General features: G+C 43.9%; 1 pseudogene; it reads right to left on the bottom strand.

Annotated features, from left to right (window-relative positions):
• Positions 1-8469: 8469 nt before the first annotated feature.
• LOC104979831 lies at positions 8470-17349 on the bottom strand (annotated as a pseudogene).
• Between the last annotated feature and the right edge of the window lie 689 nt (positions 17350-18038).

The following is an 18038-nucleotide window of genomic DNA, read 5'->3' as shown; positions in this document are numbered from 1 at the left end:
TTGAATCATGCAAAGATGCTGGGATTCTTGGCCCCCGGAGGAGAAGAATTCAATCCAGGGCCAGAGACGAGGCTTGACCACTCAGAGCTTTTGTGTAATAAAGTTTTATTAAAGTATAAAGGAAATAGAAAATAGTCATCAGAAGGAGGCAAAAAAGTACCCCCTGCTAGTCTTCAGCTGGAAGTTATATAGTCACTAGAGGTCTGTTAATGAATGGAGAAGGCAATGGCACTCCACTCCAGTACTCTTGCCTGGAAAATCCCATGGATGGAGGATCTGGTGGACTGTAGTTCATGGGGTCGCTAAGAGTCGGACACGACTGAGCGACTTCACTTTCACTTTTCACTTTCACGCATTGGAGAAGAAAATGGCAATCCACTCCAGTGTTCTTGCCTGGAGAATCCCAGGGATGGGGGAGCCTCGTGGGCTGCTGTCTATGGAGTCGCACAGAGTCAGACATGACTGAAGCGACTTAGCAGCAGCAGCAGTCTGTTAATGAAAGAAAGGAATGTCTTAAAACTCAGAATGGCACCAGGCCCTTCACCTATAAGATGCATTTTGGGATAATCTTGGCACCAGATGGTTCATCCTGGGCCATAAAATGATTAACTTGAATCTTGAAGAAGGCCAGATCACCATACAAATAATTTCATTTACATAGATTAGGGTAACAATATCTGAGTATAATATACTGGTTTGTCAACTAGGTTCTGAGACAGGAGGGGGAACCAACCTGAAGACAGAGCTTGGGGTAAATGCATAGTACATTAACATAGCTTAAGACAAATATTTCCATAAGAAAAAGGCATTGGTTATCTCCAGGTTTGAGAATAGTTAACTTTAGGTGAAACCAGGTGTCATTATGGCAACACAGTATTTTAAAAGAAATCTCTTTTTAAATTTATATAGAGAAGGAAAAAATATTGCTAGTTTGTTTCTGCTGCTTAAGAGAGATAAACATGTCGGACACTTGTAGGCTATTTCCTCAGTTTGGAGACCCCTGGCCTTCCTGCCTATTACCCTCTCAATGTGCAATCTTCCCAAACCAGGACTCCAACACATATCTTAAGCACTGGATCAAAAGGGAAAACACTCTAGAAAGAATTTGAAATAAATCACTTTTACATGAAACTTGGCACCATGACCTATTTATGAAGAGACTGATAGAGGATTATCCCTGCTTCAAGTAACCTCCTGAGATCAGGAATGATTGAGATTCCCCTCCCAAGGGTTCTTACAAGATCTTGAAGCTCTCCTGCCATGTGGCTTTGTTCTTGCTTCAGTTTCTGAATCCCACACTAGAGCACAGCTTCCAGAGGGCAGGGCTGTCACTTGACTTACTTCTAAGTATACGTCAGTAGATACTGTCTCATTCAGACCCTAATGTCAAGACAAGGCTAACACAAAAATCAGTTATTCTGAGTGTTAGGTTACAGGTTTAACGGCTGTAATCAAACCCTAAATAACATTGTCTTAAATACAACACAATTTCAATTCTCTTTCATATAATGTTAGCGCAGGTGTCTCCAGAGAGATGAGGGCCCACTTCTTTCTTGTCACATCTTCCGCCTGTGCTACTTACCTCTGGTCTAACATGGCTGCTCCAGCTCCTGTCATTACATGTGCATTCCAGTTAGTGGGACAGAAAATAATACTTCCATTTGGAAGTGACATATCACCTCTACTCAAATTCCAATGGCTGAAGTATCTTTCATGGTCATGGCAAACCTGGGGTGATGGGCACACAGAAGGGCAGGGGAATGTGATCCTACTTCAGAACATTCATGACGAGTAACAAGGGCCACCACCCTTCATTCATTCAATATATAGCCTTTATGTACTCCTTTCCCGATTTGGAACCAGTCGGCTGTTCCAAATTGAGTTTTAACTGTTGCTTCTTGACCTGCATACAGATTTCTCAGAAGGCAGGTAAGATGGTCTGGTATTCCCATCTCTGTAAAATTTCCACAGTGTGTTGTGATCCACATAGTCAAAGGCTTTTGCATGGTAAAATAAGGCAGAAGGAGGTATATTTCTGGAATTCTATTGCTTTTTCTATGATCCAATGGATGATGGCAATTTGATCTCTGGTTCCTCTGCCTTTTCTAAATCCAGCTTGAACATATGGAATTTCACAGTTCATGTACTGTTGAAGACTTGCTTGGAGAAATTACTTTGGTAGCATGTGAGATGAGTGCAACTGTGTGGTAGTTGAACATTCTTTGAAATCGCCTTTCTTCAGGATTGCAATGAAAACGACCTTTGCAGTCCTGTGGCCACTGCTGAGTTTTCCAAATTTGCTAGCATATTGAGTGCAGCACTTTAACAGTATCATCTTTTAGGATTTGAAATAGCTCAACTGCAATTCCATCACCCCCACTAGTTTTGCTCGTAGTTATGCTTCCTAAGGCCCTCTTGACTTCACATTTCAGGATGTCTAGCTCTAAGTGAGTGATCACACCATCGTGGTTATCTGGGTCACTAATATCTTTATTGTATAGTTCTTCTATATATTCTTTCAACCTCTTCTTAATATATTCTACTTCTTTTATGTCCATGCCATTTCTTTCTTTTATTTGACCCATCTTTGCATGAAATGATCCTTCCCTACTTCTACTTTTCTTAAGCAGATCTCTGGTATTTCCCATTCCATTATTTCCCTCTATTTCTTTGCACTGATCACATAGGAAAGCTTTTTAAAAATCTCTTCTTGCTGTTCTTTGGAACTCTTTCAGATAGGTATGTCTTTCTTTTCTTGGAAGCCTTCTGCTTCCCTTCTTTTCTAAGTTGTTTCTAAGGCATCCTCAGACAACCATTTTACCTTTTTGCATTTCATTTTCTTGAGGATGGTCTTAATGGGGTTAGTACAGATCAAAAAACGAAGATCACTGCATCCAGTTCCTTTATTTCATTGCAAGTACATGGAGAAACAATGAAAACAGTGACAGACTTTGTTTTCCTGGGCTCCAAAATCACTGCAAATAGTGACTGCAGCTGTGGAAAAAAAAAAAAAAAAAAGACGCTTGCTCCTTGGAATAAAAGTTATGGAAAACCTTGACAGCATACTAAGAAGCAGAGACATTACTTTGCGAGCAAATGTCTGTATAGTCAAACCTATGGTTTTTCCAGAAGCCATGAGAGGACATGAGAGTTGGACCATAAAAAAGCTGAGCACCAAAAAATTGATGCTTTTGAACTGTGTTGTTGGACTAGACTCTTGAGAGTCCCTTGGACTGGAAGGAGATCCAACCAGTCCATCCTAAAGGAAATCAGTCCTGAATATTCATTGGAAGAACCTATGCTGAAGCTGAACCTCCATTACTTTGACCAATTGATGGGTAGAACTGACTCATTATAAATGACCCCAATGCTGGGAAAGATTAAAGGCAGAAGGCAAAGTGTAATACAGAAGATGAAATTGTTTGGTGGCATCACCAACTTGATGAACATGGGTTTGAGCAAGCTCTGGGAGTTAGTGATGGACAGGGAAGCCTGGCGTGCTGCACCCCATGATATAGCAAAGAGTGAAACATGACAGAGAAACTGAACTGAACTGATGTACAGAGGATAATCAGGGAGCAGACAGAAGTCTTTAAGGAAGGAGGAAGGAACAATTCCTGGACAGCTGACAATGATGGGTCAAGAAGCGGTTTCAGGCTGGAGAAACAGTAGGGAAACAATTCTATGCCAGGTGGAGAGAATGGTAAGAGAAAGGCAAGGTGGCAGTGCTGGGATTTCCCAGAGGACAAGATCCCTGTTCTACTAAACTTTATCAATGCTCAATATTGTTAGGTGTTTGGAAACATGAGTTTTGTTTTGGAAGTGGTAGAGCAATATTCAATGGAAGGACTGAGGCTGAAGTTGAAGCTCCAACATTTAGGCCATCTAATGTGAAGTCCCAGCTCACTGGAAGAGACGCTGATGCTGGGAAAATTGTGAGCAGAAGGAGAGGGAATAAAAGGATGATATTGTGAGATGGCATCACCGACTCAAAGGACATGAGTTTGAGAAAACTCCGGGAAATAGTGAAAGACAGGGAAGCCTTCTTTGTTACCAAACATGTAATTTGTGATTACTCTTTGTGAGAGTCAGACATGACTTAACAACTGAACAATACCAATGAGGACACAGAGTCCACTGAAGGCTCTTGTCCTGGTTGGAGTGGAGAAAGATTTAAGAGGAAGGGGAGGTTTCCCATCCTCTGTTGCAGGTCCTTGAATCTAAGGCAAGGAGCACAAGATTTTGAATGTGTTACCAAACCTTGTTTTCTAAAAAAACAAAAAAAAAAACTTTTCTGTGTGAAAGAGATCTTTGACTGAGTTTGTTCTTTAAATTTTACTGAGGTATTTGAAAAGGATAGGGGGCGGGCTGAGTCTGCAAAAACTAGGTGACCAGCTGCTGGAGGGTGAGACTTTTGGTAGACATTCTGCACTAGATGGAAAACAAATCCAGAAAAAGTGTCCCTTCTGGAGTGTGCATGCCAATGTATCACATTGTTTCAGCAGATCACTTCAATGTTGTTTTGGGCAAGCTATGTAGAATGAGTGGTTTGCTTTTCTCCATTCCTGTGGGTAGTTAGATGGCTAAATGTCTGGTTACCTCATTGGATGGTTGGAATCATGCTTGGGAAAGAAAACTAGATCAGCTCCACACATATTTCATCCTTAAACAGCAAGCATAGGAAGATTTCTAAGGTAATGGTAGGTAATTTAAACATGAGGGGCCAGATGGGGACAGTTTCATTTAACAGGCTGAGATTGGACTGTACAGATTGCCATGGTTGTTGCTATGACAAGAAGCCATCACAGCTACTTGTTTCTGTGCTGGAGATGTGGGAAACTGAAAAGAGACCAAAAGTGTTACAACTCTCCTTGCAGTGTGATTTCAGGGGAGAAGTAGTTGACAAGGAAAGACTGACTGGTAAGGCTGAGGAAGGGAGTAATCTGAGCCAGTAATCATTAGGTTTTCTAGGACCCCAGAAAACAGAAGCATCAGCTCAGTCAGAGTTCTGTGTCATGGTTCAGAGACAGATGTCATTTGGCTTGAATCAATAGTTAGCCTTGGGGATGGCAGCCATAACTTCTAAACAGAAGATTTCCTTCTCCCAAAGTGGCAGAATAATTCATATTTGTTCCAGAATCAGGAACACAGAAAGTCCTCTCAGGGCCACTTGTTCTTAGCAGGCTCACATGCAATCTAGAAGGTTGGACTATCATCTTGGTGCCCAATTTCCAGATGAGAAAACTGAGGTTAAGGGACTTGATCAAGGTCACACAGCTAGGCACATGAAAAGCCAAGCACAAACCGAAGGTAACAGTCCTCAAATTGTGTGTTTTTGCTCCACACCCACTGGGAGTGGTGGGTGGTTATGTGGCAACAATGCTTAGGCAGAAGCAAGAAGTATTCAGGCTTAAATTGAAATAAGGAAAACCAGTAGAACATTTGATGACCTAAATCAAATCCCTTATTAATTTATAGTGAAGATGAAAAATAGATTCAAGGGAATAAGCCTGGTAGCCTGAAGAACTATGGGTGGAGGTTTGTAACATTGTATGGGAGTTGCTCACCAAAACAATCCCCAAGAAAAACAAATGTGAGTAGGAAAAGGGGTTGCCTGAGGAGGCCTTAAAAACAGCTGAGAAAATAAGAGAAGTGAAAGGCAAAAGAGAAAGGGAAAGATATACTCAATGGAAAGCAGACTTCCAGAGAATACCAAGGGGATATAAGAAAGTCTTCATAAGTGAACACTGCAAGAATTAGAGGAATATAATAGAATTGTAAAGAGTATAGATCGCTTCAAGAAAATTGGAGCTACCAGAACAATACTTCATGCAAGGATGGGCACAATAAAGGACAGAAAAGTCAAAGACCTAACAGAAGCAGATAAGATTAGAAGACGTAGCAAGAATACACAGAAGAACTGTACAAAAATGGTCATAATGACCGGGATAGGGATGATGCTTGGGTCACTCATTTAAAGCCAGATATACTGGAGTATGAAGTCAAGTGGGCCATAGGAAGAATCACTGCAAACAATGTTAGGAGAGGTGATGGAATTCCAGCTGAGCTATTTAAAAATCCTAAAGAATGAGGCTGTAAAAGTGCTGCATTCAATATTTCAGCAAATTTGGAAAACACAGCAGTGGACACAGTGCTGGAAAATATCACTTTTCATTCCAATACAAAAAAAAGGCAATTCCAAAGAATGTTCAAACTATCATATAATTGCTCTCATCTCACATGTTAGCAAGGTAATGTTCAAAATCCTTCAAGCTAAGCTTCAACACAGCATGAACTGAAAACTTCTAGATGTACAAACTGGTTTGAGGAACCAGAAATCAAATTGCCAACATCCATTGGATCATAGAGAAAGAAAGGGAATCCCAGAAAATATTTCGATCTGCTTCACTGACTATGCTAAAGCCTTTCACTGTGTGGACCACAACAAACTGCGGAAAATTCTTAAGGAAATGGGAGTACCAGATCGCCTTACCTGTCTCCTGAAAAATCTGTATGTAGCTCAAAATGCAGCAGTTAGAATCAGACATGGAACAACTGAAAGATTTACAGCTGGGAAAGAAGAGTGACAAGGTGTACATTCTCGCTCTGGTTATTTAACTTCTATATAGGATACATCATTCAATATGCTGGACTGCATAAATCCCAAGCTTGAAATAAGATTGCTGGAAGAAATATAAACATCCACAGATATGAAGATGACACTGCCCTAATAGCAGAAAGCAAAAAAGATCTAAAGAGCCTCTTGAAGAAGAGAGGAGATGCAAAAACTGACTTAAAACTCAACATTTAAAAAAATTCACAAAAATATACTCAACATTCATGGCATCCTGTCACACTGCTTCATGGCATATAGATGAGGGAAAAATGGAAACAGTAGCAGATTTTATTTTCTTGGGCTCCAAAACCACTATGGACCTTGACTGCAGCCACACAATTAAAAGACACTTGCTCCTTGGAAGGAAGAAAGGCTATGAAAAACCTGTACAGTGTATTAAAAACCAGAGACTCACTTTGCTACAGAGGTCTGCAGTGTCACAGCTATGATTTTGCCAGTAATCATGTACAGATGTGCGATCTGGACCATAAGAAAGGGTGAATGGTAAAAAAAACTGAGCTTTTGAACTGTGGTGCTTGAGAAGATTCTTGAGAGTCCCTTATACAACAAGGAGATCAAACCAGTCAATTTGAAAGGAAATCAACCTGTGACCCCTGCTGTCTCAGCTGAGGCATCTACTGAGGCCCTCCAGATGGGAAGAACAGATGCTTCCACTGCAGAAGTGCCTAACCATGGCAGCTCCAAGCAAATAGTTTGTAGCTCCACCCCTGGAAGAAGCTCAGAAAGGCTGAGTTCTCTGCGTACCCTGGGTCCCCTGATACATGCATTGCATACTCCCCAGCAGCATTGGAGGCCAAGGAAGGGACATTCTGGGCCCTGGAGGAGGGGGATGGCTCAGGGATCCACTGGGGCAAAGGCTTACCAAGTGGGACTGGAAAGGAGAGAGCAGGCATATGTGGCAGAGAGCTGGTGACTGGGGTGTGGGAACAAGAGGAAACCATCTCTGCATGAAGTACCTCACCCAAAATTCCCTGGAGGAGAAGCCCAGTGATAAGATCATCCGAGATGGGATGAAGAGAGTCTATTTCATTACTCCTTATAATTCCTCTGAATGAGGAGGTGGTGGAGTTGGTGGGTCATCAAAATCTCTTCCATGGCCTAGAGTATCTGCCAGTCATTATCCTTGGGGATGCCTCTCCCCAGCTTCAGTCATGTAGTTCTGGAGGAAATTGACAATCATGCATGTGGCTGGGTCAGGGCCAGAGACCATATGAAGCCAGTCATAACACCCCATGTCCCTGCCAGGATGGCTGATCTGGGGCTGTCTGTATATGTGACTTGAGGTGGGTCATTCATAGAACACCCTTGAACTCTGATATCTGCAATCTTTTTTCCTTACTAGGTGATGCCTTTGGGATTTAAAACCCTAGGGCAGGTAGCTTGGACTCCCTTACTAGGTATAGAAGCCTTAAGGAAGAAAGTGGTCAGGCTAGGACCATCACAGAAGAGGGAAGGGAAAGAGCGAAGGTGAGAGAGAATTGATGACTTCTGATTTCTTGGGTCCAGTCGCTGAGATATTTGTATTTGCTCTGATTCTTCTGTCCTGGATTCCAAGAATCATTTCAGTGAGTCTCCCTTTTCCTTGAAGCCAGTTGGAGTAGGGCTTCTCTCCATTTTGATTCAGACTTGGTTCTAGATCCTTCACTCCCAGATGCAAACAGAGGCAACCGTTTGTGTCCACACCACTAAGAGTGAAACCCTTTATTCTTTACTGAGAATAGGGTGTTCAGACCACCAAATACAGCTCACCAGCATCCTGGGAAGTAGTGCTCAAAGTGTGAGTGAGTGTGTGTTAGGAGTGGCCTTACTGATACCTGAACCACTCCAAGCATTTACACTGCCCATGCCAGGCCAATCATGTCATTTCCTCAATCAAAGACCAAAAAATACAGCCTCAGGAAGACAGTACCAAGGATCCAGGTCTCTGTAGATGAACTCACTTTGTTCTGTTCAAAGGTTGTGTAGCAGTGTCTTCTAGAATCCTGGGGCTGCAGAACACACACCAGTGAGCATGAGTCCTTACCGGTGACTCTCCCCAATATCCAGACCCAGCACAATTCTTTGTTTTATTTCCCTCTTTTGGTAAGTATCAAGGGGTTTTCTCAGCAGCAGGGGATATGAGAGTTCATCCAAAACCAAAGAGGCCCAAGACATGTTGCCATGAGGAAGGGTGTAGTGAGTGGAGGACTGGGAGATGGGGAAACAGAGGAATGAAAAACAACAAAGTCCTACTGTAGAGCGTAGGGAACTATATTCAATATTCAGTGATAAACCACATGAAAAAGAATAAGAAAAAAATATATTTTTATGTGTATAGCTGAGTCACATTGCTGTGCAAGAGAACTTAATGCAACACTGAAGAGTAGCCACACTTCAATATAATTATTTAGAAAAGAACAAGTGTGTCCATAGTTCCCCTCACTCCCTGTTTCTTTTCTTCTGGCTACTGCTCTTTTTTTTTTCTCTTCAGAGAATGTGAGTTCTCCTCCTGCGTCTGCACAATCCATACTTTATTAAAAAACTTTATTTTGTATTGGAGTATAGCTGATTAACAATATTCTGAGTTTCAGGCGAAAAGTTAAGGGACTCAACTCTATGTATCCGGGTATCCTGGTCCCAAAGACACCCCTCCCATCCAGGCTGTTGTATAACTGAGCGGAGTTCCCTATGTTACACAGCAACTCGTTGTTGGTTATCCATCTTAAATAGAGCAGTGCCCACAACACGTTCTTGAAGACTTACATCAGGAAATCTGCGAAGCCATCTTTGGCCCACACTCACCCTCTTTGACCACTCCAGGCCTGGGTGGGTAAAGTACTCTGGTTGCCCATCCTCACTGGTCAGTCCATAGCCCTCATCACCCCCTAGTAAGGCCCCAGTGCCCCAGTGCAGACCACCTTGAGATGACATTTGCATGGAATCCAGTGCAGTTTTGCCCAGCATCAAGCAACCCTCCATATGGCTCAATGAGTTTGTGGTTTTAGAATTCCTGAAATTCTCTCTCTTCCTCAAATCCTTCTTTTAGCCCATCAGCCTGCTCTGAACTCTCACAGGGAGCTTACATGAAGCCTCCACCCTGTGCTGGAGCTGAGCAGCCACTGTGCACCCTTTATTCACCTTAGTATCCAACATCACACAGAGGGGTCAGGTACCCCAACTCACAAAGGAGGCACCTGGCCAGAACAAGGGAAAGATATAGCCAACAACTAGGCTGACCATGTAATTTATCTTCCAAACCTAGAAAACTGTGAGAAGGGAAGGGAGACTGTTAACTTATGCTGGGAAATCACACTGGGACTGCCCCCAGCCATTCTCCTTGTAACATGGCCTATTTCAGGGACTGCTAGAACTGACTTCCATGTTCTTGCACCTAAGGGTTCAGATTGAATTGAAGCTCTTATTGGACTGTGAAACTTAGTGTTCCTCCCTCCCTGACTCCCACCATGCCAGCATGGTATGGCATCTCCACATTGATTTCTGGAAGATCAGTGTCCCACACGGCCCTTTACTCTCAAGTGATTGATTTTGTGGGAGGCACTGGCCCAGCCACAGGGCTCAGCAGCATCTGCAATGGTGTGGCATGGCCTCCAGAGGGCGCCCTCCTCCCAGCAGCAGCCCAAGGGTTCCTGCAAGCTCCAGTTTGAGAACCAACCCTCAGTATTGGCCCCTCACCTTGAGGATGTAGCCTTGAGCTGGCACTGGGTAGTTGATGCCATTGATGGTGAAGATAATGGAGGGCAGGGTATTGACCGCAGAACATGAAACGTAGTGCTGTTAGAGAGAGGGAGAGAGGTTGGCCCTGGAGATCCTTCTTGTGTGTGGAGACTGGGAGTGACCCTGGCGCATGAGCCTTCACCTTGGAACTCCGTGGTGTGGCACCAATGAGCTTCTGTATGTTATTGATTACTGTACTTGGGCCTTCAATCGCTGATGTCCCAGTGTCAAAAATGGTGTGGCAGCCGCCAGAACAACCAATAACCTTTCTTTTCATGGAGATGCTGAGAGACAATGGAAGAAAGCGGGCATCAAGTTCACTCGGAGTCTCCCCAGAGTTGCCCCCTTCCCGAATGTCTCCTAAACAGCACTTCGTCTTTTACCCTCTTTTCCTTTGCTCTCGACACAGCATCTTTCTTGACATCCTTGAATGCAATACTTGAATACACCAGGATATTTTGTACCTTGACACAAGCTGATCTTTCTTCCTAGAAGACTCCACTCCACTTTGACTAGCAAATTTCTTCTCATCTTCCAGGTTACACGTCAATTGTATTGTTTTTGGGAAGTCTTTCTCCTGGTGCTTATCAGTCTCCTGTCTTGGTCACTCTCTGTAGACCCTTCCTCACGTCTGCTGCTGCTTTTGCTGCTAACTCACTTCAGTCATGTCTGACTCTGTGCGACCTCATAGAGGACAGCCCACCAGGCTCTGCTGTCCCTGGGATTTTCCAGGCAAGAGTACTGGAGTGGGTTGCAATTGCCTTCTCCTCATGTCTAGCATGTACCAAAGTCAAAATTCACTATGTGGGTGAGTCACTTCATGTACCTCTGCCTTCTTAGATGTGAGGGCAAGTTTTATTCTCCTTGCCTCCCTCAAGTGCCTGGCACACAGTGGATGTCCAATGCTTCTCTGTTCAATGAGTGAATGAAGACTGAGAAACAATAAGAAACCTCCAGAGAGCTGTGAATGAATGGTGGGGAATGAATAACGGGTCACACACACAGTGAAGATGGAGATTTGCAGGGGCAGCAGATTCTCAGAGTAGGGGGAGAGAGGGGCTCCTCTGGGAGAGGGTGTTTCCCAGCACTGCTCCTACAACCAGCTCAGACCCTGAGACCCTGGCCAGGAAATACATGACTAGCCCATAGAAACTCCAAAGGACAGACCAGCTTTTGTCTGAGGGTATCACACAGAATCCTGTCAATTATGCCTCTTGTCCTCAGGTCACTCCTGGATCCCACCTTCCTGATTGTCTGTTATAGCCCCTCCCACTGTGTGCCCAAGAATGTGTGGTGTCTTTTTTATTAGATGTTTTCACATCTTAAGACTGCAGCCAACCTCTCTCCACTCCTAGGTAGCTGCTCCCTAAGAAGACCAGTTTTCCCCATTTTCTCAGGGCTGTCCCTAATTTAAAATGACATTTATATGTACTGAGAACTTCCTATGTCCTATGTAGCCCTGGACATTTGGTCATCTTATCATAACTCTGTTCAGGCTGGAGAAATTCTTTCTGATCCTCTGTTCACCACACTGTAGAGCCCTCTAACCATGATCCCTACCTCAAAGGGCAGTGGGTGCAGCACTCTCCAAGCGGAACAGACCTGTCTTGACCCTTTCAGGAACCTGGTCAGAGCCTTGCTCAGAAGGCCTGGGGATTATTACCCATGGGTTGTTTGTGTATCTATGTGCTTGTGTATTTGTGTGTGTGTTTGTATATGTCTCTGTGTGTGCTTGTGTGTCTGACTAGCTATGCATGTTTTTATGTGTCTCTGGGTATGTTTATATGTGTCTGCTTGTGTGTTTCCATTTGTCTGTGTGTCTGTCTGTGTTGTTGTGTGTTGTGTATATGTCTGTGTGACTGTGTGTCTGAGAATGCATTTGTGTGTGTCTGCCTGTGTCCATGAAAATTAGTGGGAGCATCACTTGGGCTGACCCTCAGAGGGAGAGGCTTACCAGTCCATGTGTACACTCCACTACCTGCTTCGATCAATGGCACCCAGTTGAGCTCTCCCTCATAGTAGCGGTGGTCCACCCCACCAAACATCACCACACTGCCCTCCTGCTTGTATCTGTAGAGACAAGTCAGGGGAGAACCCTTGGGAGACAGTAACAACAGCACTGTCTGAGAGTTGTGCTTGTCCACCCATCAAGGCCCTAATAAGATCCCCATGTACAGATGCAGAAATAGCATCTAGGAGAGATTGAGATCCAGAGTGAGGTCTGTTACTGGCTAATGAGTGGCACAGAGGAGGTTAGAAGCTGAATCACTTGGCTGGGCTCCACCCACTATGTCTTCTGAAGACTCCCTACACCCCCAGTGACCTGAGTGCTCAGACACCCTCAGAGGACAGGGTGCTGAAGTGTTTGGCTTTCCCCTTGTCCACCTTGTCATTTTTCAGGAAAATCAAGGCCTGGAGGTTCTAAGGGTGTGGGTTCAGGGCACCTAGAGTTGGCTCCACTGGCCTGTGACCTATACTGTCCAAAGGGCCCTACACTCAGAAGGGACCCCACCTCTACTCTCCCTGTCTTGAAATGCCTAATATTTCTTGAACAAGGGGTCCTACACTTTTGTGTCCCACACTTGGGTTTCTCACTGGTTCATACAAATTGTGTAGCTGGTCCTGGATTCCCAGTGGAATGCTAATGAGGAAGGAAAGATATCCAAAATAATTCTCCATCCTTCCTTATCAAATTCATAAGCAAATCATATTGCCTTTTCCTTCAACTTGTTTCCTGTTGCCTTCCATTACCCTTCCTCCTCACTCACTCCCCTAGACCATTTTATTTGTCTTGAGCCCAGTAGTAGAGTTGTGTTCCAATAAAATTTTATTTATAAAAGCCAGGGGTGAAGCCAGTTGGACCCTGGGGCCATAGTTATCTGTGTTAGATTATCACTCAGGATACTTCTTTATCAAGTGTTCTATAATTTTTGTGCATTTTATAGCTATTTTGGAGAAAGGGACTGTCCATCTCAGACTTACTTGCTCAAGTAGAAGGCAAAAACAGGCTCAGAAATGGCACCTTCATTCTTCAGCTTGTCAAAGATGGGGATGGCTACAGAGGAGGATATGTTTGGGTAGTTCAAGCCCAAGATGCTATCAAAAGGTATACCCTCAAACCCGTATTCCACCAGGCTTAGACCAAACAGCTGGTCAGTGCTTACAAGGTCCCCAATCCATGGGAGAGAAGGGTGTTCCCACTTATAGATACGTGAAGAGGGGCTAGGACTGGGCAGGGGTGCATTGCCATTAGATGCTCAGAGAGGAATTGAGGCTGGGCTCTGTCCTTGGTGGCCCATGGGCAGTTAGATCAAGCTGAGAGGGAAATTTGGGTTCCATTTGTGATAGGCTGTGAATTTTAAAATATCTGCCCCTCTGAAAAACACCACCCGAGTGAGCCAAATTGGCCTCGTGGCTTCTGTACAGGTGGCATGACCAAGAGTCAGGCCAGGTTCCACTGGTGCCACTTGATAGAAAAAAACAATCAAGAGCAAGAGCACCTTCTCTTTGGCATCACTGTGACCTAATGACAGGAATGGACTGCATTCTCTGTAATGTACTCTGGATTCTGCATCTGTCCAGGAAGACAGAAGCCAAAAACACAATCTTGCTTGCAGGGTTCTATGAAATTACTGCCTGGATAATTCACTTTTAGGGGTATGTGTATGTTTCTGTGAGTGTGTATGAGGGAGAAAGAGAGAGAGAGGGGTAACTCAAGTATTTGGGGGGAAGCAGGCCTTAGGTTTATTAGACTCTCAAGGGTCCTCTAGAGTGAGAACTCATTTATCAGGCCCCTTGACTTCTGAGGCCCCCAGTTTCCAACTCTGGATACTTGAAGCCCTTGACTGCCCCCAGGGTCCACAGATCAGTTTTATCCTGTCCCCAAATACCCCACAGCAACTTCAGTCCTGAAAAGCCAGCCTAACTCCACCGTTTACCACATGTGTGACCTCAGGAAGGCCCTTGCTGTATACACCTCAGTTTTCTCATATGTCTCATGAGCTAAGCAGAGTAATTGCTGTGTGGGGTCATTGCAAGATTAAACCAGTTATCACCTGAAAGTGCCTGGAACAATCTGTGAATATAAAAGTGGGTGCTTTTATCCCTTCTTCTCGCTCCCAGCAAAATGAACCTTGAACTGCTCATAGGCAGAGGAGATGCAAGTCCAAACTTTAAGCCACTCTCTGGGTTAGCTAACTTGTTTGCTCATGTGTACCATGGGCCCTGCATCCCCAGAGACATGACCTGTGGATAAGATGGCCAATATCTATAGGAGTTAGGCTAGGAAGGGTCCTGCCAGATGGTCCTGCATCTGTTTTGCAAGCAATGGTAGTTCCATAGCCAGTCCTGACTCAGCATTTTTTACACTGTTCCCCGAACTGTGTCACGAACAACAATTCCTTTAATTTTCCCAGATGCATAGGTGATGCTGAAGGTCTTATTGGTAGGCCAGAAGGTGGAAGACTGAAGATGTCTGAACCTAACGTGTACAGCTGCAGACACAAGAGATGAGTGTCATCAGGTGACGAGTATGGAAACAAGGCAGCAGGGCAAGTGAAAGATGGTCCAGGTAGGGGGTGTCTGTACTCACAACAGGTTGAGCTGTTGCAAAAGATGGAGGGCACCCACAAGTCAGATGAGCCTGTGTCAAAGACAACCTGGAATTCCTGAGGGGGTGTTCCAATGGTGATGTTACCCACATAGAGCATCTACAGAGAGAAGGAAGGAGTGGGTTAGTGCAGAACTGGCTGCACTCTATTCCCGCACTGATGCCTCCCTCTGGGTGTCACATATCTCTTGAGATCACTTTCTAACCATCGTGCAGCTCACAGACTTTGGTCACAGATATATCTGCATTTGATATATTTTTCCTGTGCTACATTGTATGCAGGATATTGACTCTATGAACAGGCGAATAAGTGGTACCTCCTGCATGGGAAGCCCAGAGGCATAACCACTGGGCCTCCAGGACTGCTGGACACCCAGGGAAGTCCTTGTGCCTTCATTTGAGAAGCTCTGTAGTCTCTTCAAACCCAGCCTTAGCATCCGCTTCTCCAGGAGGTCCTTCTTGGTCAACCCCAGCCACTCCCTCTAAATTCAGACCACATCCAATCAACAGCACACAGTTGACCTTTTCATTTGACATGTATTTACTCTTTGCCTATCTCTCAGGCTGGCATGGGCATTTTTGAAGACATCTTGAAGACAAAATAAGCTCTTTTTCTAATCTAAAAACAGGAACCAAAATGATTCTTATGTCCATACTCAGAATACAGGTTCAGTAACTTTTTCCTGCTGTGGTTCTTGCATTGTGGAAACTGAATTCCTCTACCTGGGGATTCACAGCTGCTTTGCAGTTGGTTCTACCTTTTGATCAGTGATGGTTCACTCTTCATCTGTAACTGAGTGGCTCACTTAGTTCAGAAGGAACAATCACCCTCAAACTAATGACACATCTATGACACAGAAATGGATGTTTACCTGCCACCTGGTAATTGCCGGGCCCAGTCACAAAGACCAATATTTGAGGATGAGAGTGCCTTCTCCTCTGGGTGGGGTCCCTCTTTTCCAGTGTCTCTGCCTCCTGCAAGAACCCCAACCCCAACATCCCTCCGGCATCTCCAGATGAGCCCCAGTGCTAGGCTAGAGCACCAGGCGGCGCTGTGGAGCACCATCCTCCCAAAATACTCACATCCCTGTTTCTCAGCAGGTGAGTAGTTAGATTTGAGCCACGAAAAGAAATCTGGGACAGTCTGTAAGCATGCTCCTTCAGGCAATTGTTCAGCGTGTTTTTTCCACTGACGGTATTTCTCACGGTCTTCACTCTCCTTAGAGGTATTCTTTCACCAAGCATTTGACAAAGAAAACAAAGAAGATGCTACAATTAGCTCTAAGTGTTTAGGTATAACTGTCATTGTAACGCCCTGTATATTTTCTAATAATTTTTATGAAGCACATTATTATCAGATTTTTATGCATATACCATGGCAAAGACATAGACTTCAATACAGGTTCTGTTCTGCAATCTTGGGTAAGATATATGACAATGTGTTGTCTCAGTCTCCCCTTTCGTAAAATGGTGGACTGTAACAATACAAACCTTCCAAATAGAATATCTTGGGGATAAGTGAAGTGATGGATATAAGGTACCTGATAAATAGGAAGTCTCAACAATTACAGCCATTAGCATTGTTGTTGCCATCCCACTCATTCCTTCTTATAGAACCTCAAGGAAGGAGGTAGAAGGGGGACTCTTATCCTCTTTTACAAGGGAGCATTTTGAAATGCAAGAGGTTTCTGAGTTGGCTGTGGTCACACTGCTTGTCCAATATAAAACAGTGTAAAACAGTGTATCTTTCTCCAAGTTGAAAGAGAGAGAGAGTTGAAAGATGAATCCAAGATATAGAGAACAAGTAAGGGAAATTCAGAGGCTTGAGAAGGAAGCACGAGTCAAAGGAAAAATTAAAAGAAAACAACACAAAGAGAAACACACTCCCAGTGACTTCCAAAGAGATGGATAAATAAATGACAGTGATACAGAGATGCAGACATAGACCAGGAAAAAAGAGGACATGTTGAAAAAAATGTAGAAAAGTGCTATTCCACAGTACCACATTGACATCTTCATAGACTGTACGCTGAACAGTTGCAAGGAGTTGCATTTTCAATAGGTCATGATATTACTGGGCCCCAAGATTTGTGCAACCCAAACCTACACCAAGACCTTGGGATCTACAGTTCCTATAGCAAGTTACTTATCCATAATAAAGAGTTGAAACTTTAAGATTCTTAATGAAATACTTCATTACCTTCTAAACCTGATGGGTGGAAGAATAATCAGATGAAAAGAAAAATCCAAGAAAGGAATATGATGTGGCTTACAGTCCCCATACTTAGTTGTCTATGCATTCTGAGAAGGCCACCAGCCCGAGGAGCACAAGCCACTTCATGTTTCTTTCCTGGCTCCAAGTAATCAGGGAACTTTGGGTTTGTAGCATGTAGTGGTGACCAGGAGCCCCTAGTTATACATGCTCTGACCTACCCTAGTTTTCCTCTTTAGGCCACTAAAAGATCTGAAAAAAAAAAAAAAACAATACACAAAACTCTAGATAAAATCTTTACCTTCATCAGTGTCCTTGGCGAGTGGCCTTTGAAACTTTTCAGAATACAGAGAATTGAACTGTAATCTCTTCTTTGAAGTTTGGCTGGAAAATCAAACTAATCTGCATGGATATCTAAGAAGACAGAGAACCTTGCCTACTTGGAGGAAAAACAGCTAAGAACATCATGAAAATGGATTCTAGGGGCCATGCTCGACACGTGTGGTTTCATGTCATCTTCCTAGCCACTTCATGAAATATGCATTGCTGTCTTCATTGGAGAGGAGATTGCTAGGAGGATAAGTTGTCGAATGGCAAAGTGAAGACTTCAGGGACAGCCCAGGGACACACAACTGGCCTAGGTAGTGGGTCTAATGGCAGACGTCAGGGGCACCTATGATGCCAGGCTGCATCAAAGATTTAGGGCAGAGCAGTACTTCAATTTCATGGTTTCAGTATTGGAAGAAATGTCATATGCATCCTCAAGATATTTTATATCATCCAACAACTGTACAAGGAAGAACTGTGTGTTAGGTTGTGGATTAAAGGCTTCAAAGACAAAGTTGATCAAGACAAAAATAGTGTTT

Source organism: Bison bison, unplaced genomic scaffold (assembly GCF_000754665.1).
Source record: "Bison bison bison isolate TAMUID 2011002044 unplaced genomic scaffold, Bison_UMD1.0 scf7180017858572, whole genome shotgun sequence".
NCBI classification, from domain to species: domain Eukaryota; kingdom Metazoa; phylum Chordata; class Mammalia; order Artiodactyla; family Bovidae; genus Bison; species Bison bison.
This window is presented reverse-complemented; position numbering and strand designations above follow the sequence as displayed.